This window comes from Schistocerca cancellata, chromosome 1 (genome assembly GCF_023864275.1).
Source record: "Schistocerca cancellata isolate TAMUIC-IGC-003103 chromosome 1, iqSchCanc2.1, whole genome shotgun sequence".
In the NCBI taxonomy this organism is placed as follows: Eukaryota; Metazoa; Arthropoda; class Insecta; order Orthoptera; family Acrididae; genus Schistocerca; species Schistocerca cancellata.
This window is the reverse complement of record NC_064626.1, coordinates 424,341,152-424,364,682: the sequence shown is the minus strand read 5'-3', so window position 1 is coordinate 424,364,682 and position 23,531 is coordinate 424,341,152.

The window sequence follows — 23,531 nt, the reverse complement described above, 5'->3', positions numbered from 1 at the left end:
TTAGCCAATTCAGACACATGCCGCAGCCTCAGACGACAGTCCAGCATTCTACCAACGCATTTATAACAAACTACTCAGCCAGATAAAACGCCACCCAAAACAACATGTTCCTGCTGAGGACCACGCTGGTCGCGTTGTAGGCTTCTACTGAGCGGTTGTTTGCTGCTGAGGACGTTGTTACCTGCCGTCGTCAATGACATGAGCTCCAGTCGTCAATCGAGAGACTCAGTAGCTTTTGTAGATTGAAAAAGCTAATTATCCTCTTCAAAAGAAATCTATAAGGAACAATCAAATGAGGAGACAATAGGGAAAAAAAGGAAGTACTGAACTGTTTGCTATATCAAAAGTATTTGCTATAGCTGTTGACACTTTGCCTTCCTCACGTTCTAACATTCTGCATGGTGTCTGTCTGTTCTAAATCGCGTCTCCCTACCACTTTCGCGCAACGACGCTCTAAGCGTGTTTTTTAGGAAATTGACTAGTATGAACCTGGGACCTGTTGCTGGTAAGGAGACGCCAGACCACACATGACATGTAGAATTCAGAAGAGTTCAGTGAGACTAGCGATGATATAACCAAATACTTAATGATTTCAGCGTCAGCTCCACTGCACTCCCTGTAAAAGAATCTTAATACTAATAAATTTAGTGGAAGGGGTTCAAGGCTTTCCTATTTTTAGTTAGCTGGTAAAATAACGTCGAAAAAGCAGTTAAGTTTACCATTGGAAATTTTATTCCACTCACAAAACATTGTTTGTAAATTGCACTATTGATAAAAGGAAATGTTTTAATACAGGATGGTAAAAACCAACTGCGTTCAACAAAAATGTGAACGAATATTCCCTGAGTGGGTTTCCAAGTTCTACGATGGATCGAAGGATGACCTATGTCATATCACATCTATAATCTAGGTTTAAATTAAGTTTCACAAGAGAGAAAACTATCAAAATGGTCTATAGTGACCCTCAATTATCTTTAATTACTTATCGAACTTGTCGTAAATTACAGTGGCTGATGTGGCTTCTCAATAACTATATAACAGAAAAAGCATCGCGTTTCAGATTTTTGCTTCAAGTGGTAAATGTGAACACCACGAGCTTTAATTGACGATCGACACTAGTATTACGCAAAAAAGGGGTGTAACAGATGAGACTTCTGCAGTTCTGAGTGAAGTTTTATGCACTTTTATGCGGCATCGCGTGCGTTCATTACCTTGTCGATGTTCATCAGGGGGCGGCAGTCAGCATAGCTCCGCTCACCTCGCCGTCTCGGAAGCCACTCTCTCCTAACTTCTCCTTACTACAATTTACCGAAGTTCGCTTAAGAAAAGCTATCTGGCTGTGTTTTCATCTGACCAATCAGGGTCTCAATGTTAACCTTAAGCTCCGCCTACAAAAATTCTGTCTATCCAATGAGAAACGTTATACTTTTCGTGGTGGGGCAATGTTTTTAAAGTTTGCAACGTAACAGACGCGAAAAACTCTCACGCTAAAACTTGCAGCTGGTGTGGTCCTTCAGTGTTATCGTAAGATCTATACTGTTCTTCTGCAGGCTCTAGCTTTTAACATGGGCTGGGGGGTGGTCCTAACGGTTAGCTGGCGACGTGGGTGTCCGTCCCTTATTGTAGGGCCTTCTAACTTAACACGGTTCTGCTCTCGGCTTCTGTTCTCGTTTCTCCCCTCGGAACTGCGTCTGTCTCACGGTGGGAAGGTATGACATGCATTTAGGCATTCTTGTGTTAGTCTGTGGTATTCCATTTGCTCACTCGTTGCTCGTATTACTTTGGTTAATTTAATGTCACGATTTATTCGGAGCTATGTGACATACTACTGGATTTGCTTATCATGTCAGGGTTTTCATGGAAGGTGTTGGATTTGCCTGTCACCTTACAACGTCTCGTACCAATGTATTCACTTGGCGTCGGCAGCGCTAATTAGCATTACTTGGTTTGTCGCCGGCCGTTCTTGACATTATCGGGAGCTTATAAACTGTTGAGTTTTACTAATCTCATCGTTTGTTCTCATAAGATCTCAACCCTCTTCCTCTACTTTCATGAAATGTCGAAGATACACATACGCAAATAAATACTGTTATCGTTTGTTCGTTTCGAAAACAAGTATTAGTTTGTGTTGGTTTATGTGACCGGAAGGTCTGTCAACCGGAACATGATGAGACGTACACGATGTAGTGGTAATCTCCAAGTTTTGCTCAGAAGCACGTACATGGTCTTTCATCCACGAATCAGACCCTTTCAATAAAAAAATCGTGAAATCGGAGACTCTTCTGTTCTGTATTGAAATATTGACATGTACGGAATGCATTAAATAATGCGCATTGATAGAGGTACATGCAAATCTTTTTTTGACCATTTTATCGTTTTTCTGTATATAGGATAATAACTCACGTATTGGTCTGCCCGATCCAATCCGTTCATGTATTTGTTGTAGTCTAATACAGTTTGTTTTTTTAATTGTGTAATTGGTTTTTCCACATTTTCTGCCAGTGCCAGTCAAAGTGGCATTATCTACTGTAGAGATCATTCGTACCGTTCTAGTTTCGAAGCTCTCCATACCTGTGCGAATACTTCACTTTTCCGTTGATGACAAGCTTCAAACACATTGACTCTTGCGCGCTTTAATTTTTCCACAAAAACCTTTATTTTGCCATAAAGTTCCACAAACTCGAATTTTATGTTCAAGTAACTTCAAGTTCTCCACTGTTATAATAATTATCCATGTAGAGGTGATGCCACTTTCCATAAGAAGGTGTCAATAGTTTCATCACTGTTCTTGCTAAAGGCTGTCTACCTCCGGAATATATCTTGAATGAGGAAACGTATCTCGAACTCGTATCACACAGAATCCGAAAGAGTATGCCATATTTCGTAATTTTCGACCGATTGTAAACTTTAAAATTTAACCGTCCACACCACGGTATCATTCCTTCGTCAGTTGATATGTTTTGACTTAGAGACATAGATTAAAAGTTTCTTTAAACTTTTTGGAAAAATAATCAATGACGAAATGCACTTTGTAAAGCTGGTCGGCATTATCCGGTTTATTGTTGTTGTCGGAAACATGTAAAAATGATAATATTTGCCTGAACCGGTTGCGGAACATCGTTTTGCGAAATATCGGTGTGTCTACAAACGGATTCGTTGACCAATAATCATTGATCATTGCTTTTTTTACAATTCCTATAAGGATAGCAAGCTGAAACCATTTTCTAACTTCGGGTCCTGTAAGGTCGACAAATTTGGCATTATTTTTATCCAGTTTCCTTCTATTGTAATTTTGACTAGTACTCATTGGTTTCGTTGCTAATATATTCAAATAAGTCGTTCCCAATATATAATTCTACGATATCCTCGACGCTCTGTGTATCTTTGGGAAATATGTTTGGACCCGGGGATCCTTCAGATTTATTACTGGTGCTCGGTGTATCGAAGTCTGACCACTGTGCACTGTCTTCTTCGTCTGATTCATCCGAATCAGTTGGCAACCGTAGCGTTCGCCGAATTCTTCTTGGACGTATTTCACTATATTCTGACGATTCTGCTGCACTTTTATATTTTTGATATCCAATGTCTTCTTCCCAATCGGCCAAGTCGTCCAGAACGTCAGACAAGACTTCCGCGTATTCATCATAAACAAGCGTATTGTCTCTTTCGTCTGCTACGATGAAAGGACACAACTACTTATAAAGACAAAAAAAAAAAACATATTGACACGTGTAACTTATCGTTACCTAAACAAAACACTAACAGAATGCAAAAGATACTGAAGTGCTGTCGTCGGCCACTGGGCGATACTACACACGCGGCACCACTGTGGTGTTGCCGAACGGCATAGTTTTAATAAATATATTCCACTGTGAGACAATACTGTCATTGCCTTCATGGAAAAATGTTTCCTGTTGTCTACGGAACCAGACTCAGGCGCGTACCTCTTCGTCGGAAGCAAGTCGACAGCCAAGAACGTCTCTCTTTAGGGTTCCAAAAATGTGGAAATCGCATAGTAAAAGTTGTGAAAGGTTTGAGGAACTGTAAGGGCCACACGGCGATACTTCTACAGCGTAGGCGAAACAAAAGGCACGCCAGCTCCAGGAAAGTTATGAGGACCTCCTTTGACTGCAAAGAACCATTACTCATAGACCACTTCGAATTTGGCACCACAATTACTACACAGTGTACTTTAGCGCGCCATGAAGTCCAAACGCCTAGAAACGCTGACGGACGGCATCATTCTGTTCCAAGATAATTCCCCATCCACATGTTGCATAGGTTGTTTGGACTACAGTTGCAGCAGTTCCGCTGATATCCGTTAAACATATTCAATACAGTCCTGACCTCTTCCCATGCGATCTTCATTCGTGGCCGTCGATTTGCTTCGCACCAAGAGGTACAAGCCTAGGTATGCAAGCCTGGATATCGTCATAGTTCCCCTTTGTAACCGAGCGAGGCGGCGCAGTGGTCAGCACACTGGACTCGCATTCGGGAGGATGACGGTTCAATCCTGCGTCCGGCCATCCTGATTTAGGTTTTCCGTAATTTCCCTAGATCGCTCCAGGTAAATGCCGGGATGGTTCCTTTGATAGGGCACAGCCACTTCCTTCCCCATTCTTCCCTAATCCGATGAGACCGATGACCTCGCTGTCTGGTCTCCTCCCCCGGACAACCCAACCCATCCCCGTTGTACATGCCAGCGACCTTCACAATTATTGCAGATGGTTTGACTTGAACTAGCGACTAGCAGAACGCAAGCCCGGAATTATAACCGCTAGGGCACACTACACGCAGTACAGTTCGAATCCACTACTAGATGTCGGTCGTTTGGTCCTTGACGAACCTTCCATAGGCTCATGTTAACTACCCGAATTGTGCGCAATGGGCAAGTTTAAGAAGAATGGCCGTAATGAGACACGAGACTTGGATTGGACATCTAGTATTGTCTTATTACCAAATGAAACAGAACATCAAATCGGTTTATTACAAATTGTAGTTAGAGAACAAAATTTAAGCATGCGATCTGACTGAAAATCATAAATCGCAAGTACAGAGTTCAAAATGTTGTTGAACGTGAGTGACATGAGGGGCGGTCAGAAAGTTCCCATTTGAAGGCCGTAGAGTCTAGAAGAAGTGCGTCAATCAGGTAAAACAGCTGTGAAATTGAGGCAATCATCCCACCGACACACCAGATTGGGGGTACCCGTTTGGTGAAACGCCGGGTCTTCAATGTGTGAAGGAGTGCTTAACTGCCTGCTCCACATCTTCGTATGACGAGGCTCGTCGACCTTTCAAGGCCTTTTATAAGAGATAGAAGGGGTGATACTCGCATGGGAAGAGATCAGGGCTATAGACCGGGTGCTAGAGCGTTTACCAACTGAGTTGACGTAACTTGTGCATTACGAGATTTGCGATATGCGGACGTGAGTTACCATGAAGCTGCAGCACCCCTTGTCGCAGTCTCTCCTCTACGGTAGTTCTCCACAGACACGCTGTCCCACACACAGTCCTCATTCTCCGATGGATGTCTACCGGTGTTTTTCCTTTGGCAGCCAGGAAAAGAATAACAGCACGTTGGTCCTGTTTTGACGCATTTGGTAATAAACTTCCCATAGTTCACTTCGCCGCATGTACCACAGGCTCACTGGAAAGGCACAAATACCACTAATCCCCTATCTACAGCCGGCCGGGGTGGCCAAGCGGTTCTAGGCGCTACAGTCTGGAACTGCGCGACCGCTACGGTCGCAGGTTCGAATCCTGCCTCGGGCATCGATGTGTGTGATGTCCTTAGTTTAGTTAGGTTTAAGTATTTCTAAGTTCTAGGGGACTGATGACCTCAGATGTTAAGTCCCATGGTGCTCAGAGCCAACTCTACCTACATTTCGGTGCTTATATACGTGCATCGGAGTCGCACTATATTGCATGTACCCTGCAGCAACGCAATCAGATGTAAACTTTTTGATCGCCCACTATACAAAAGCTTTGGCGGAGGCCAGAATAAAAGGGGTGCTTGAGGTTATCGCCTCATACACTATAAGCCATCTGTGCTACCACGAACTCGGGGCATCTGTCCGGTGATAGCTTAACTGTGCCGAAAGGCTAGTTGTCTGACGTTTGCATACTAAACCAAGAAAGAAGCTGAATGTACCCTCAAACTCTCCGTGAAATAATAACGTTCGAAACCATTGCCCAAGCCTAACATCAGGCGTACCAGCAACTTCAGAGTCTCCACACTCGTTTACCTAAGCTTACGTCATCTACCAGACTCTGCACGTAGCGGAACCCAAGTCATGATACACTGTAAGGTGTTGTTGGTGGGGAGGAAGCCATACCTCGCCCTATCCCAGTGAAGATCTGCTTGGCTCGCGACGAGACCAACTCTCTCTTCGGTGTCTGAATGCCTTCGGGTGCTCCTGTCAAGCGATTTTACAAAACTGTCCAATTGCAAGTCCTTAATAAATCAACAGTTTTCGAGTTTGCAATGTTAACCTATGTAAGGACTCAGCTCTGTACGCGTCTTGGACGTCACACTGTGCTATCAAATTCTCTCTCTTGTCAAAAGGTTGACTCCACGTTTTGGACCTGCTGGAAGCCAGTGCTTTTCTCCCTCCCCCCCTCCCCCCTCCTCCCTCTGCTAAATTATTACTGTTAACCAGTAAGGAGTGTCGTTCTACATTTACAACAACAAACTGGCCAGACTGTTCCGTGTGAAGACTTGGGCCTCGCGGTTTCTCACAAGGTGCTCACGGCCTCACATCAGTTGATTATGGAAAGAACTTTCCAGTATGAAAACAAGTTTCTTTTGTTAAACAGTTACGTCTCACTGCGCAGGCATGCTCAACTCATCGACCCATCCCAACTGAAATTTTCTACTGCAAAATTATCTGATCTATTGGGAAGGCATTGGACTGCTCCTAGTGCAAAATGCGACATGACTACTGCTCTGGGACTCGGTGCAGGCGGTAAGCAAAATGGGAACAGTGCTATGACTGGTGGATTATATGCTCGGCCACACCGAACCTTCGGCTACCTGCCGTTAAGCCAGTTCTTGCGTGCACAAAGCGACCTCGCTCAGCTCAGCAAAAAGATTCTCAGACAGAAGTTTTAAAAAGATTTGCATGCAACTATCAATATGTACATAAAGAAAAGTGAGATGTTAATTGACGACCTAATTTCCGCACTCGCCGAACATACCTCTGTAAACGTGAGCGTACATCAGTTAGCTTCAATCAAAATCAAACCAGATTAACCATAGAACACTATGACAAGGAAGGCGAGACTCAGTCAAACAGTTGACTGCCATGTATCACCACACGGATTGACATCGTTGTGTACGACTTGGTAACAAAAGCAATGAGAGGTGGGAAACATCGTCGAAGGAAAGCTGGACAGGAGCAGAAATGATTAGTGAACAAGTTAATACAGTAAACCGACATTTTACTTATATTTCCCCAAACGAACGAAGATTTATTACAAATAATGTAGTAGGAAACAGTCCAGCTATTTCAGTACCAACAACTATGAGTCTACCCGAAGTAAGCTCGAAGGTTAGTGTCACAGTGAAGTGGCTCAGAGAGTGTTCACTGGTGGCCGTCCTATTTGGCTGTGGCAGAGGGTGCTTGTAGTCCCGAGCTGCTGGAGGCTTGGCTCAGCGGGTGTGCGTCATTGGGTCCACCAGATCCCACACGACCGCTACCAGCGTCATACGGAAATTTGCTGTTCTGTTGCTAATTGTAAAACACCAGTGGTTTTGTATCAGTATGTGGTACCACAGACCGACATTTATTGTTAAAAATTAAACACACCAGAGTAGAATGTTAACTGCATTCCATAGGAATACAAACCTGAATTTAATTAATGGGTGTCTCTCTCTTTGCAAATGGGTCTCTTGCCAGCACTCGTGTTCCTGTCTTGGTATGTGGTGAAGCAGGATTCAGTTGTACTGTCACAGCCTCAAAATGTTGAAAAAGTATTGTAGAAGGTCCCATTTTCCTGCTGTATTGCATTCTTTCAGACTCCTCCCAACAAATTTAAGTCTTCAATTCATCTGCCCTGCTATTGTTCTCAGGTCGGTTATAAGTTTACCGCTAAATGCATCAACAATAATGCCAACACCAGACATCCATCACTAAGCTTGTAGTCGCCTTTTTCTATTTAATGGACAGTCTAGTTGGAATTTTTAGGATGCACGTGGAACCTGTGTTCCTTTTTCGTCCGCAAGGAACAGCAGTTTGCTCAGGATTGACCACTGCTGATTCTACCTTGATTTAAAAACCGTCCAAGGACATGGAGAGTTCTCTGAACATCTGTCTGCTCCAACATCTATGAGAATGCCGTTGGCAGGAGGAGGGTTATTTCCTTACCTTTCAGCAGCCATTCGCAAACATTTTTATCCAAAACTTTTAGTAGCAGCTGCGTTCGAATCCCAGACGCCTGATGTTTCGATTACTATTCAAAGATGATACCCATATACCAAGGAGATTAATACTGCAAAGACATATGTTACATTTGCTTTCACCTGAACATGCACATTTTGCCGATGTATTGAGGAAGAAGTCTGTATGGTTTTATACAGTGCAATGGCCATTAATTTCTTCTGGAGAGAGATTAGTATGTCATACATGTGCAGCACGAATGTGCAGGAGTTCGCCAGCACTAGTTCAGTACTAATTGTTTCCGCCTGGCGTTCCAAGATTAGATTACATTGTTTTCTTTCCATAGATCAAAAAATTAGATGTTTTCGTGGGAGTAGAACAAGTCAAAAAGTATAACATAAAAACATAAAACATTTGAATATAATATTCACTACCCTAATAATTTGTTTGGAGATTGTGAAAATAGGTGAATAAATAACAGTAAACTGGAATTGCTAGTATGTACAGAATTAATACAGTCAGAATGAAACACAGTTATCGCTTTTAATAAAGTTATCTTACACAAAGTACCTTACCTTGACTGTTGTAACAGAGTGCTATCAAAACTGAAATCTAAAAGACATTTCTATTTAAGTTGGTCTAACAGTCTCCGTTAAGATATCCATCTATGAAGTAAGAGTCGCCCATCAGTTATTCAAACTCTGGACTGTGCTTTACCTGAATCCAAGTTTTTAATGATTGCTGGCAATTTATTGAAAATGTTTGTTCCTGAATATGGGACCCCTTTTCGGACAAATGTAAGTGATTTTAGGTCTTCATGTAGATTGTTATTATTCCTAGTATTGACTATATGTATTGAGCTATTGACTGGAAACACGGATACATTACTTGCAACAAAATTTCATTGCGTAATAAATATACTAAGAAATATACTAAGAAATACTAGAATACAAAGTTCCTTGAACAGGTTTCTACATGATGATAAGGAATTTACATCACAAATGATTTTCATTACACCCTTTTGCATGCTAAAACTTACGCTCGGTTTGATGAGCTGCCCAGAATGTGATCCTACATAATAGAGTGAAAGTAAGAAGGTATGCAAATTTTTCTTATTTACATCTCCTTCATCTGACATCATTCTCAACGCAAATAAAGACTCGTTTAGGTGCTTCAGCCATACTGTGGTGTGCCCTTCCCAATTGAATTTAATATAAGTTGTAACCCCATAACTTTAACACTGTCAGCATTTTCAATCTGCATCTAGGAAATCTCTTACAGCTTTTCAACTGATTATAATGAGTCTTTCCAAAGTTTAATGACAGTGAATTAGCTTTAAACAATTTATTTTCAGAGAAAATTTGATTAGCAGCCATTTCTAAATCTATATTTAACTTGCTACTTATGACAATGTTTGTATGATCTGCAAACAAAACACTTAGCATCTGGCAATTTAAAAGAGGAGAGGTCATTATTATACACAAAGAACAGCAACAGACCCAAGATGGAATCTTGAGAAACACCACATGTAACTATTTCCGAATCAGATGAAGACAGCCTGCTTACTGTACACATATTTCGCAACACCTTTCTTTCATGTTAGGTACGACTCTCGCCATTTTGTAGCACTGCCAGTGACGCCATAATATTCCAATTTACTAAACAGAATGCTGTGATTCACACAGTCTAAGACCTCTGGCAGGTCACAGCAAATGCCAGTAGCCTCTAATTTATTATCTAATGGAATGAAGTACATTCTCACTGAAAATACGATTAGCTCCTTCTGTACCACAACCCTTAAGAAGCCCAAACTGTGACTTGGGCAATATATTATTTACAGTCAGATGCTTCAGGAGACGCTTGAACACAAACTTTTCTAATATTTTTGAAAAAGCCGGCAAAAGTGAAACTGGTCGATAGTCTGATGTTATCTCTTTACACTCCTCCTTGCAAAGAGGTTTCACTGCAGCACATTTTAGTCAGTGGAGAATATTACACTAATAAGAGATTGATTACACAAATAACTTGATATACAGCTCAGCTACATTGATATGTTGTTAGAACCACCAGAATACTACGATTTTAAACATTTTATGACAGATGCTACTTCCTTTGGAGATTTCATTCCCATTTTACTGAACTTACTTGTAAACACTTGTCTCTCACGCTTCATTGCACTGTTTACCGAACCTGATGACTCAAAGCTGCCAGTAACAGAAACAAAGTGTTTCTGTAAGAGGTTTGCAACACTTCGTGCACTTATTACCAATGTCTCATTTATTTTTAGAGCAGTCTGACCCTACCCGTCTTTGTATTCACTATATCCCATATAGTTTATTTTGTTGCCTGATGTAATTATCTTTTTCTCATAATAAAGCTGCCTGATTTCTGGATTACTTGCTTCAGTATTTTGCTGTATTCTTTGTAATGCATTACAAAGCTAAATCAGAGCTGTTCCCAGATATTAAATACACATTTCTTTTCGTCCCACATGATATCGTTATTCCTTGTGTAATGTGTAATCTATGGTTTGTCTTTAGACTTGTACTTGAGTTACCTTTACGGGGAAAACAATTTTAAAAAGTGTAAGCAACTTTATTTATGAATGCTTTGTACTTTCCATTTCAGTCTGGAGTATTACAAACACTGTCCAGTTTGTCTTTGAGCAGACTCCTAAAATTCCCAATTTTTGACTGATTTATTACCTTCCTGCACTCAGATTAAATAGATTTTTTTTATCCTGAACAGTTTCAACATTTAATAAAAGATGCTGCATGTCATGAGTAGATATTTTATCTGCTATTGGTTTAGTGATACGAATTTTTCCCCCAATTTGTCCACAAATACATTATCAATAGCAGTCTCAAAGCATTAACAAACACCAATTGCAAAGTTCACAGTAGGAATTAAATTGAATGACAGTGTTACTGATTGCAGTTATTGTTCACTGACAGAGTTTTTCAATAAATCCACATTAAAATCGACAGTAACCACTATTTCCTTGGTTTTTACCATGAGATAGGACAGCAGAGCTTCCAGATTTCTTATGAAGAGGTTAAAATTTCCTGAAGGTGCTCTGTGTATTCTTACTATTATGAAGGACTTATTTTAAAATACTGCTTCTGTTGCACAAGCTTCTAAGTGCTGCTCAAAGCAAAATTTATTAATATCAATATTCTTGAAATCAAAACAGTTTCTGACAACTATGGCAACTCCTCCTTTCTCCATATTTTCTCTACAGAACTAAGAAGCTAACTTGAATCCTGTAACATTTAACATATCTATACCAGTGGTCACATAATGTTCAGAGAGGCAGATTATATCAACTGGTTTGCTCAACTCTAAGTCTTAAACAAAATTAAGCAACTCATTACGTTTACCCCTTAGTCGCTGGTTGTTCTGATACAAAAAGGATAACTGATTTTCTGCACTGGCTAAATTACAACTAGATGAACCTAATTATTCTGTCAGTTTCTGAATATCTCCAGTTTCAGTCAGGGGCTGTCTGCATGAATTGTGTGCATTAAAAATTTGCTTTCTGGCTGCTGTTTTATCAGTGTGAATGTCATTTTCAGCTGAACATCATTTGTTCCTGCCCTCCCTACCCTGTCACTTCTGACGGCTGATACTTCACCACTAGTGGTTGTGCCCCCGCCCCCTCCCCCTTAAGTTATTTTCTGTTAGCCCAGACATTTTTCCCTTCCCTTCCCTTCCCTTTCCTTTCTTGTTGAGGTCAAGGCCACGCCTAGTGTAACCACATCTGATGATAGTAAAAAGGAACCACACTGACATGAGATCCCATACATCATCCAAGCAGCCGTTCCACCTCTAAATTAACTCTCCTAGCAGAAGAGTTTAAATGTAGTCGGTGGCCCTTCAGAACAGATACAACCCAACACGAGTACGTCAGGTTGCTGAAGCTATCTTCACCAGGTCACCATCAATTGAATATTTAGGGTCGCTGTCTATGCTGTTGCCCGCTCCACCCACTACTACTACAGTGTCTTCTTATGTGAGGTACTTTTGAAGTGAACCTACATTCTGTATCACCTGACCAACACTTGCACTAGGTTAAAAATAATATTGTGACCTGGTAACATGACCCTAGTTCATCCTACAACAGTTGGCCAGCGTCACTTCCATGTGAAATATCTAACAACAAAACTGTCTTCTTCTTCACAACTGTTTCTGACTTTCACTTTTTGAAAGTTCATTGTGTCCTGCCTACTTCCACATCTACTTGTGGCTCAGCAGTTTCCTACTCAATTATTATCCAGAACTTCCGTAGAAATAGAAGCGATTACATCTCCGTTGTTTACGTGACGAAACAAAAGTAAACGAAGAATTTAGCCTACACTATATCAACTTTTCAATTATTTACGAACTTTTCGCTTTGGCTACTTACTAGAGAATAAAATGTATAGCGTGTAAGAATACACCAGCAACACAAACTGTACCTTCTCGTATTCTATTCAGTTACGTGACTAATTCAACAACGTAAATAAAACCTAGCCCAAAATTCGCTCGCCGGCCGCGGTGGTCTCGCGGTTCTAGGCGCTCAGTCCGAAACCGCGCGACTGCTACGGTCGCAGATTCGAATCCTGCCTCGGGCATGGATGTGTGTGATGTCCTTAGGTTAGTTAGGTTTAAGTAGTTCTAAGTTCTAGGGGACTGATGACCACAGATGTTAAGTCCCATAGTGCTCAGAGCCATTTGAACCATTTTGAAAATTCGCTCCTATGAAATGATTTCTTTTTCCGAAAAACATGCAAATAAATGTGAAACCTTCAATCGATAGCTTAAATAAGTATTAATTTACTTATTTACGTTATATTATTGGCTTAAATAATTGTTACTACTTACAGTTACCTTTTCCTGGAACTATTGTTTTGTCCCGCTGCGTGTGACATAATGTCATCAGATTGAGTGTAAACTTCTCAAATAATTCATCGACAAACAAACAGCGATAGTTTCATCATCAGAAATCTTGGATACTCCCATGTTCTTTCTCTTTGATGTTACTTTATACTCGCCAAAAAACATAATGTAGTACAGTACTGCACAATTCAGTTTGAGGCAACATCGTACCTAGCTCCTGTACGACGATTGGTTGATTTGAAATTTAACCATCGTAGTCATTGATTGCTATCGCTATTACTTTCCGAGTATCAGATACTGTACAGTTATTTTATTAAAAAATGGCTTAATGAGAACCGGATAAAAGAGTCTCCATGCACATTTGTCTGTTACATCTACGAAGATCTCTGGGCAAATAGCTTCCCGTGTCTGTTATCTGACATACTCCTACATGCTACTGACAAGGAGAAGATTGAGTCAATAATTAAATCATTAAAGATTAACGACTCTCGTAGATAATTTTGACGGGGTATCTAGCAGAATACTGAAGTACTGTTCTACATACGTTATCCCCCTACTTCGCCATATCTGTAATCTTTCTTTCGGAAGTGTCAGTTTCCTTACCGGTTAAAGAACTTGGTAGTGAAGCAATGAAGACACTTTTAGACACATTCCTATGCCATTTTTGTTTGCTAAAGTCGTTGAAGAGACTGTAATACAAGAATAATTGATCATTTCGATTCACATAATTTGCTGTCAAATCTACAATTTGGTTTCAGAAGTAGTTAAACAACTGAAAATGCTATGTTGTCTTTCCTCTGTGAGGCCCTGGACGAATTAATAAATCAAAGAGGCAGTTTATCGTTCGAAACCTTTTAAGTAAGGTGTTTTACTTGGTTAATCAAAAAATATTACTGCAGAATTTGGACCATTGTGGAATAAGTGGAGTAGCTCACAATTGGTTCATCTCTTACTTCAGGAACAGACAGCAAATTTCATATTCCGCATTATTGAGAATGGCTACAACGTGCAGTCCCAATGCGCCCAGTTAAGTGGAGGATGCCCCAACTGTCTGCACTGGGACCGCTATTGATTCTCATGTATATAAATGATACTCTTTCTAGTATCACAAGTGAGTCTAAAATATTGGCCACCTGGAGTGGCCGAGCAGTTCTGGGCGCTTCAGTCAAGAACCCCGCGACCGCTACGGTCGCAGGTTTGAATCCTGCCTCGGGCATGGATGTGTATGATGTCTTTAAGTTAGTTAGGTTTAAGTAGTTCTAAGTTCTAGGGGACTGATTACCTCAGATGTTAAATCCCATAGTGCTCAGAGCCATTCGAAGCATCTAAAATATTACTGTTCTCTGATGACACTTGCTTGGTAGTGAAAGACGTTGTGTGCAGTACTGACACAGTACCAAACAATGCGTTTCAAGACATAATTTCATGGCTGGTAGAAAATAAATTAAAAGTAAATCACAGTAAGATTCAGTTTTCACAGTTTATAACTTGCAATTTAATAGAAACTGACGTTTTGACTATACAGAATTGGCATATGATAAGTGAAACTGAACAGTTCAAATTCCTAGGCGTACAGGTAGATACTAAACTGTCGTGAAAAGCTCAGGTTCAGGACGTTATTCAAAAACTAATCGCTGCTTTATTCACCATTAGAACAGTGTCCGAAATAAGTGGTAGTCCAACAAGAAAATCAGTGTACGTGGCTCATTTAAATTCGCTTAGGAGGTATTTTGTGGGATTACTCTGATTCAAAAAGGGTATTTGTGGCTCAAAAACTGGAGGTTCGAGCCATATGTGATAAGTTCGCGAACCTCTTGTCGGCCTCTATTCAGTAGTCTGGCAATTCTAACACGGGCTCCCGGTACATATTTTCTTTAATGTCGTTTGTTGTTAAAAATATCAGCTGATGCTGAACAGTTGACAGTTTTCACTCAGTTAATTCTAAGCAATAATCCAGTCTGCTTTTGGAACGCACCTCCTTCACTCTTCTGCTGGCAGACGTGCACTATTCTGCTGCATCCGTTTCCAGTAAGCTGCCACAACAATTCAAAAATGTTTGCAATCATCAAGGTGCTTTAAAGTCTAAACTGCAGAGTTTCCTCACGGTTCACTGTTTCTGTTCTGTCGAGGAACTCTTGGAAAAATTGAGAGGCACCCACATGCCTTGCTCATACTGTGGCATCAAGCAGTCAGGCCTGCAAGATGAGTGGTCTGCCAAGCGAGTGGATTCTTTCTTAATTTAACGAGTAACATGAACTCTAGTACTCACACTTCGTTACAAGTTATCCTCCTATATGATTACTACGCAACGGAAACGCATATCTGACTATCAGTGATTTACAGAACTCTGACTGTACACTACGCACTGGCAGTACCACATTTTCTTTTTGTCTTTTATTTGACGGCTTTTATTAACACGTGGCCATCCCACTGAATATGAATGGCGCACACATTATAAATTCGGGACATTATGACAACATACAATTTGAAGGAATAGTCTACCAATCTCTTTCTATTCACTATCTGATTTATTCCGATAAATTCTCTAACCTAAACACACACATTCTATAACCTACAACAATAACATATGAGAAATTCCGCCCAGTGGGCATGGCTTTACATTAGTGAATCTCTCTATTATGGTCTCGTAATTTATTTAACGCTACAGTGCACTTTCTGGATAGGATGGTGGATCTTTTATTATCTCTCACACTTCGACTCTCACAATCATCATCACGAAACTATCCTCCAGACCGAGCGGTACCGAAGGAACAAGCATAACCCACTAATCTTTTGAAACTACCTTGCTACTCTCCCATGCAAACCACACATACCCAAATTACATGACATACACCACACAACAATATGAAATACTACACAGAGAATGGTTACAACATTATCACTTTCAGCTTTCCCACTTCAATTAATATTGATCCCAGTTTCACACGACACTGCCCCACTTTGTAATTCTACTTTCCTACTGTGAACTCTGGAGATAAATGCACGTCTTCCTGTGCAATGCAAGCCAAGTGGCGTTGCTTGATAGACGGCCGACTCACCTTGATTCTCTCTCAGAGTTTAAATCTAGCGTCACACGGATTCATATCACGCAATTTATCATTAAGAACATAATCATCACACACGCGAGTCTTCAATTGATACCATGGACGAGTACTTCTCTTTATCCTTTGTCTCATACACAGATTGAGACTCACACAGTACTCACCACGTGGAAGTACTCGTCTCTTATTTCAAGTCCTGCACACGCCATTTCTTAAATATTTCAACTTATGGCACACACGCTATTTTTTAAATATTTCACCTTATTGTACACACGCTAGTAATTCAGCTTAACTTAAGCACACGGAAGTATTTCAACTTATTGCTACACGTGGTTTCTTTGTGACCGTTAGTCACTTCCGAAGATTACTACAATCCCATTAATATTACCTGCCTGACATTTAATTCTGCCCACAAAAGTTCCTGAAATAGAGAAATTATTATTTCAAACTACTCTTAAATATTCCACATGCATACCATGCCTCCACTCTTTCGTCATTACGGCGCACAACTAAAACAGGTGTTAACAGCACAAGATCCAGCGGCAGAGTCTTGAAACATGGCCGTATTCAGGTTCTCTCGCACTTCTGTCGAAGTGGGAGAAGCACCTTGCTACCTTATTGGTCAGCCACATTTCAGGCGCTCAAAGCTCTGGTAAATTTCATGTCTTTGGTCCCACCAAAGGTGGCCAAAGGATCGACTCAAAGATGATCATATATTCACATTCACTACCTGCGGTTAGCAGACGACCATACATTCATTCATTTCAAAAGATCTCACCAAAGTGGATGTAGGGATTTATTTTGTGGGAGTGCACATATGATAAATTAAATAAATAAATTGTCATTCTTTCCTACACCGGTATCCGGCTTCGCTGTATTAATTGAAATTGAGTTATTTTACAAAAAAAAATGTGTTGTTCTGACAAAAATAATGAAGTATGTTGTACCTATTTTCAATGTCGGGCGGTACTGTACCCTTTCAAAACAAATAAATTCAGCTAATTCTTCTGTTACGTTGTTGCTTGTGTCTGTTTAAGCTTTTGACTTGTTGTCTGCATAGGACGCATATGCGTTTCATTTTATCTGTCATTATTCTTCTGTTATAATTTCAGTACTGACTCGTTCCATGGAGACTTCCTCGATAAGCTGCGACTACGGAACAAGACTTTTGAAATAAAAAGTTAACAATCTGCACCGGACCGGGATTTGAACCGGACGCCTCACTTACATGGGCACTTCCCAACCAACGGCACCATCCCGACTTATTCGAAGTTCTTTATCTCTTGTTTCACCTTCTACCAGCCAAGCGTCACATAGGCATCCCTCTTGTTGTTCGTTCAAAATTAAGAGTCGCTGCATGTTCATGTTCTGTAATCAGTTTGCAAAATTTCCTCCTCCGCTACCTGGAATTGCGCCAGCTAGTGACAGATCAGAGTGTCACTGCAATGCATTTTGCAACGTGAACGATGTATTATTAATCGATTCAGGATGTACAGTGGTCATTACAAACATTTCACTCGAAGTGGCAGATCAACGCTTTTGTCCGCGGAACAGAGCGAGGGCGCAGAAAAACAATTTCGGAGGTCAACAGCTCGCGATATTTATTTTTTCAGGTGGCTCATTTGAGTTGGCGGCTATGAGGCCTTTTTTTCCAACTGAAACTGCATTACAGCGCTGTCCTTACACCTGGCGGGTTTTCAGTTCCAAGGTAAACTTTTAACTACTGTTACAGGTCAACGAGCGACGGCACAGCTGTATTCGTGTGGAGATGGTGTCGATTCCCTGATCAAATCTCGCAATGCACGAAAACGGTTTCTTCCCAGGTCTCTCACTTTTACAGAAAATTGGGTCCTCTATGTTAATTATTCCTATACTTACGCTAAATATTAGTTACATCATGAGTAAAATCTTGGATAGCGTCATTTTGCAAAATTGCGTCTGATACATAAAACGAAAACTGACTGACGTAGAGCGGACTTTTACATCTACATCCACAGCCACATCTACATGGATTCTCTGCAAATCGCGTTAAAGTGCCTGGCAGAGGGTTCATCGAACCACCTTCACAGTTCTCTATTATACCAATCTCGTATAGCGCGCGTAACCGTACGAGCTCTGATTTCCCTTACTTTATTGTGGTGATCGTTTCTCCCTATGTAGGTCGGTGTCAACAAAATATTTTCGCATTCGGAGGAGAAAGTTGGCGATTGGAATTTCATGAGAAGATTTCGTCACAACGAAAAACGCCTTTTTTTATGAATGTCCTGCCCAAATCCTGTATCGTTTCTGTGACCCATATTTCGCGATAATACAAAACGTGCTGCCCTTCTTTGAACTTTTTCGATGTACTCCGTCAGTCTTACCTGGTAAGGATACCACACCGCGCAGCAGTATTCTAAAAGAGGACGGACAAGCGTAGTGTAGGCAGTCTCCTTAGTAGATCTGTTAAATTTTCTAAGTGTCCTTCCAATAAAAAGCAGTCTTTGGTTAGCCTTCCCCACACCATTTTCTGTGTGGTCATTCCAATTTAGATTGTTCGTAATTGTAATACCTAGGTATTTAGTTGAATCTACAGCTTTTAGATTAGACTGATTTATCGTGTAACCGAAGTTTAACGAATTCCTTTCAACACTCATGTGGATGACTTCGCACTTTTGGTTATTTAGGGTCAGCTACGAATTTTCGCACCATTCAGATATCTTTTCTTAATCGTTTTGCAATTTGTTTTGATCTTCTAATGACTTTATTAGTCGATAAACAACACCATCATCTGCAAGCAACCTAAGACGGCTGCTCAGATGGTCTCCCAAATCGTTTATATAGAGAAGGAACAGCAAAGGGCCTATAACACTAACTTGGAGAACGTCAGAAATCACTTCTGTTTTATTCTGACTTTCCGTCAGTTATTACGAACTGTGACCTCTCTGACAGGAAATCACAAATCCAGTCACATAACTGAGACGATATTCCATAAGCACGCAATTTCACTACAAGCCGCTTGTGTGGTACAGTATCAGAAGCAATCCGGAAATCCAGAAATACGGAATCGATCCGAAATCCCTTGTCAATAGCTCTCAACGCTTTATGTGAATAAATAGCTAGTTGTGTTTCAGAGGAAGGATATTTTCTAAGCCCATGTTAACTGTGTGTCAAGAGACAGATTTCTTCGAGGTATTTCATAATGTTTTAACACAATATGTGTTCCAAAATCCTGCTGCATATCGACGTTAACGATATGGGCCTGTAATTTAGTGGATCACTCCTACTACCTTTGTTGAATATTGGTGTGACCTGTGCAACTTTCCAGTCCTTAGCTACGGATCTTTCATCGACTTTTTTAAGTATGGGGCTAATGCATCACCATACTCCGAAAGGAACCTAATTGGTATACAGTCTGGACCAGAAGAATTGCTTTTATTAAGTGCTTCATTACCCCGAGGATATTTACTTCTACGTTACTCATGTTGGCACCTGTTTTCGATTCGAATTCTGGAATATTTACTTCGTCTTCTTTTGTGAAGGCATTTCGGAAGGCTGTGTTTAGTAACCCTGCTTTGGCAGCACTGTCTTCGATAGTATCTCCATTGCTATCGCGCAGAGAAGGCATTGATTGTTTCTCGCCGCTAACATACTTCATATACGACCATAATCTCTTTGGATTTTCTGCCAGGTTCCGAGATAAGGTTTCGTTGTGGAAACTTGGAAACTGTTATAAGCATCTCGCATTGAAGTCCGCACTGTATTTCGAGCTTCTGTAAAAGATCGCCAGTCTTGAGGATTTTGTGTCTGCTTAAATTTAGCATGTTCGTTTCGTTGTTTCTGCAACAGTGTTCTAACCCGTTTCGTATACCAAGGCGGATCAGCTCCATCGTTTTTTGGTATAATGCTCTCAACTGCTGCAGATACTATTTCTTTGAATTTAAGCCGCATCTGGTCTACACTCATATTATTAATTTGGAATGAGTTAAGGTAGTCTCCCAGGAAGACGTCAAGTGAATCTGCTTTTTTGAATAGGTATATTTTTCGACAAGCCGATTTATGCATTTAAGTATGGTCCACGAAATTCCGAAGCTCTTGAAGTATCCTCTGATGTCTTGTTTCTTTTCTGACATACTGCAAATCATTTAATGTTTTACACTTAGGAATATACGGGCTTCCTGCGTCATCGTAGCTGCGGAAGAGCAGTACCGCCTGTTATCTGGCGCTCTCTTGCAACTGCTGAAACGAATCAGTTTCTAACATTTCACTGGAAAATATTGCGAATGGTGGTTTCAAAAGCGTTACTTTCAAAGTAAATTTCCTTTTACACAAGATTAACTATGTGTGAGAATGTACGATGAATTTCTTAAATCAACTCTTTGACGAGGACCATCTAGAAGAATTTCGAACCCAGAAGATCAGACATTTACGACTTTATTAAAAATTTTAGTGGTCCATTTGTGTGATATATCTTAAAGTATAACACGCGCAAAAAAGATCAACATTATATGTGGAAGCTTAGCTTCTCTTACAACTTATTAATCCTCTAGACCACAATTATATGTGAAAGCTTTGTTTTTCTTGTTGCAACACTATGTATATTAATTTAAACCATTAAATTTTCTTATTTGTGTGTTCGCGCTACTTAAGAGTTATCTTGCTATTGGCTGACTACATCACGTGGCCTATGCTGTCATCAGCTGGCGAGATCACGTGACATGGTCTACGACTGGCTTACAAAAGCACGTCACAATCTCGATTTCAATGCTTTGGAAAGTAACATGCGGTGTTTGGTGGAAATCGAATTTATACTTTCTTAACGCGTAAAATATGCAGCGTACATGTTGCTGCACATTAAAGATCTTTACAAAACGTGTCCCCCCCACCCCCGAGTTTCGTTTTCTAAAGTACCGTGGGTATAAAACCATAAATATTCAAAGGACTGATCTGTTTTACAGTGCCGAGGAGTAGTATACTGTAACTTAACAATGGAAAAGTTTATTTTCACCCGGGAGAAAGTGTATTTTTAACCGAGAAATCTGGGATTTTTTTTACCTTGTCCATGTATTCACCCTGTATAAACCCCATCACTGCTGTTTCCCTACTTCAGATACTATACACTGATGTATTGGTGCGCGGACAGTACGTCATAACCCCACTTCCACTCTTGGGTATTCGCCTAATGAAAGTGTTAATGTACCGTCTAACATGACTACACCACCATTTGATGGTGACGTCACACGTCGTTCCATTTCTTTCCGTTGGCTTCTTATGTGAACTAGCCTTACGTACAGTAAGGAAATTCGACAACACATTTGTCTAGATAACATATTTAAGCGAATAACACTGCGCGATCACAGGTTAGTATAAGAACGAGATTGTTGTTGTTGTTGTTGTGGTCTTCAGTCGAGAGTCTGGTTTGATGCAGCTCTCCATGCTACTCCATCCTGTGCGAGCCTCTTCATCTCCGAATAAATACTGCAACCTACATCCTTCTGAATCTGGTACCTCTTGGTATCGTTCTACGATTTTTACCCTCCACGATACTATCCAATACTAACTTGGTGCTCCCTTGGTGCCTCAGATCATGTTCTACCAACAGATCCCTACTTCTAGACAAGTTGTGCCACAAATTCCTCTTCTCCCCAATTCTGTTCATTACCTCCTCATTAGTTACATGTTCTACACATGTAATCTTCAGCATTCTTCTGTAGCACCACATGTTGCACTTCCACACATGGCTACACTCCATACAAATACTCTCAGAAAAGACTTCCTGTGACTTAAATCTATACTCGATGTTAAGGAATTTCTCTTCTTCAGAAACGCTTCTTTTGCCATTGCCAGTCTAAAATTTATATCATCTCTACTATGACCACCATCAGTTATTTTGCTCCCTAAAACGCTATACTCTTCTACTACTTTAAGTGCCTCATTTCCTAATCTAATTCCCTCAGCATCACCCGATTTAATTCGACTACATTCTATTATCCTCGTTTTGCTTTTGTTGATATTGATCTTACATCCTCCTTTAAAGACACTGTCCATTACATTCAGCTGCTCTTCCAGGTCCTTCGCTCTGTCTGACAGAATTACAATGCCATCGGCAAACATAAATTTTTTTTTATTTCTTCTCTGCAGATTTTAATTCCTACTCAAAATTTTTCTTTTGTTTCCTTTACTTCTTGCTCTGTAATTAGATTGAATAACATAAGAGTAAGTTACAACGCTGTCTCACTCCCTTCTCAACCACCGCTTCCCTTTCGTGCCCCTCGACCCTTAAAACTGCCGTTTGGCTTCTGTACAAATTGTAAATAGCCTTTCACTACCTGTATTTGACCCCTACCATCTTCAGAATTAGAAAGAAAGCATTAAAGTCAATATTGACAAAAGCTTTCTGTATCTGTACAAATGATAGAAACTTAGGTTTGCCATTGCTTAATCTATCTTCTAAGATACGTCGTAGCGTCAGTATTGCCTCATGTGTTACAACATTTCTACGGAATTCAAACTGGTCTTCCCCAAGGTCGGCTTTCATCAGTTTTTCCGTTCGTCTACAAAAAACTCGTGTTAGTATTTTGCAGCCGTGACTTACTAAACTGATAGTTCGGTAATTTTCAAACCTGTCAACTCCTGCTTTCTTTGGGATTGGAATTATTATATTCTTTTTGAAGTCTGAGGGTATTTCGCCTGCCTCATACATCTTACTCACTAGATGGTAGAGTTTTGTCAGGACTGGCTCTCCCAAGGCCGTCAGTAGTTCTAATGGAATGTTGTCTACTCCCGGGGCATTGTTCCGACTCAGGTCTTTCAGTGCTCTGTCAAACTCATCACGCAGTATCATATCTCCAATTTCATATTCACTTACGTCCTCTTCCATTTCGATAATATTGCCCTCTACTATGTCACCCTTGTACAGACTCTCTATATACTCCTTCCACCTTTCTGCTTTCCCTTCTTTGCTTAGAACTGGTTTTACATCTGAGCTCTTGATATTCATGCAAGTGGTTCTCTTTTCTCCAAAGATCTCTTCAATTTTCCTGTAGGCAGTATCTATCTTACCCCTAGTGAGATAAGCCTCTACATCTTTACATTTGTCCTCTACCCATCTCCACTTAGCCATTTTGCACTTCCTGTCGGTCTCATTTTTGAGACGTTTGTATTCCTTTTTGCCTGCTTCATTTACTATATTTTAATATTTTCTCCTTTCATCAATTAAATATATCTTCTGTTA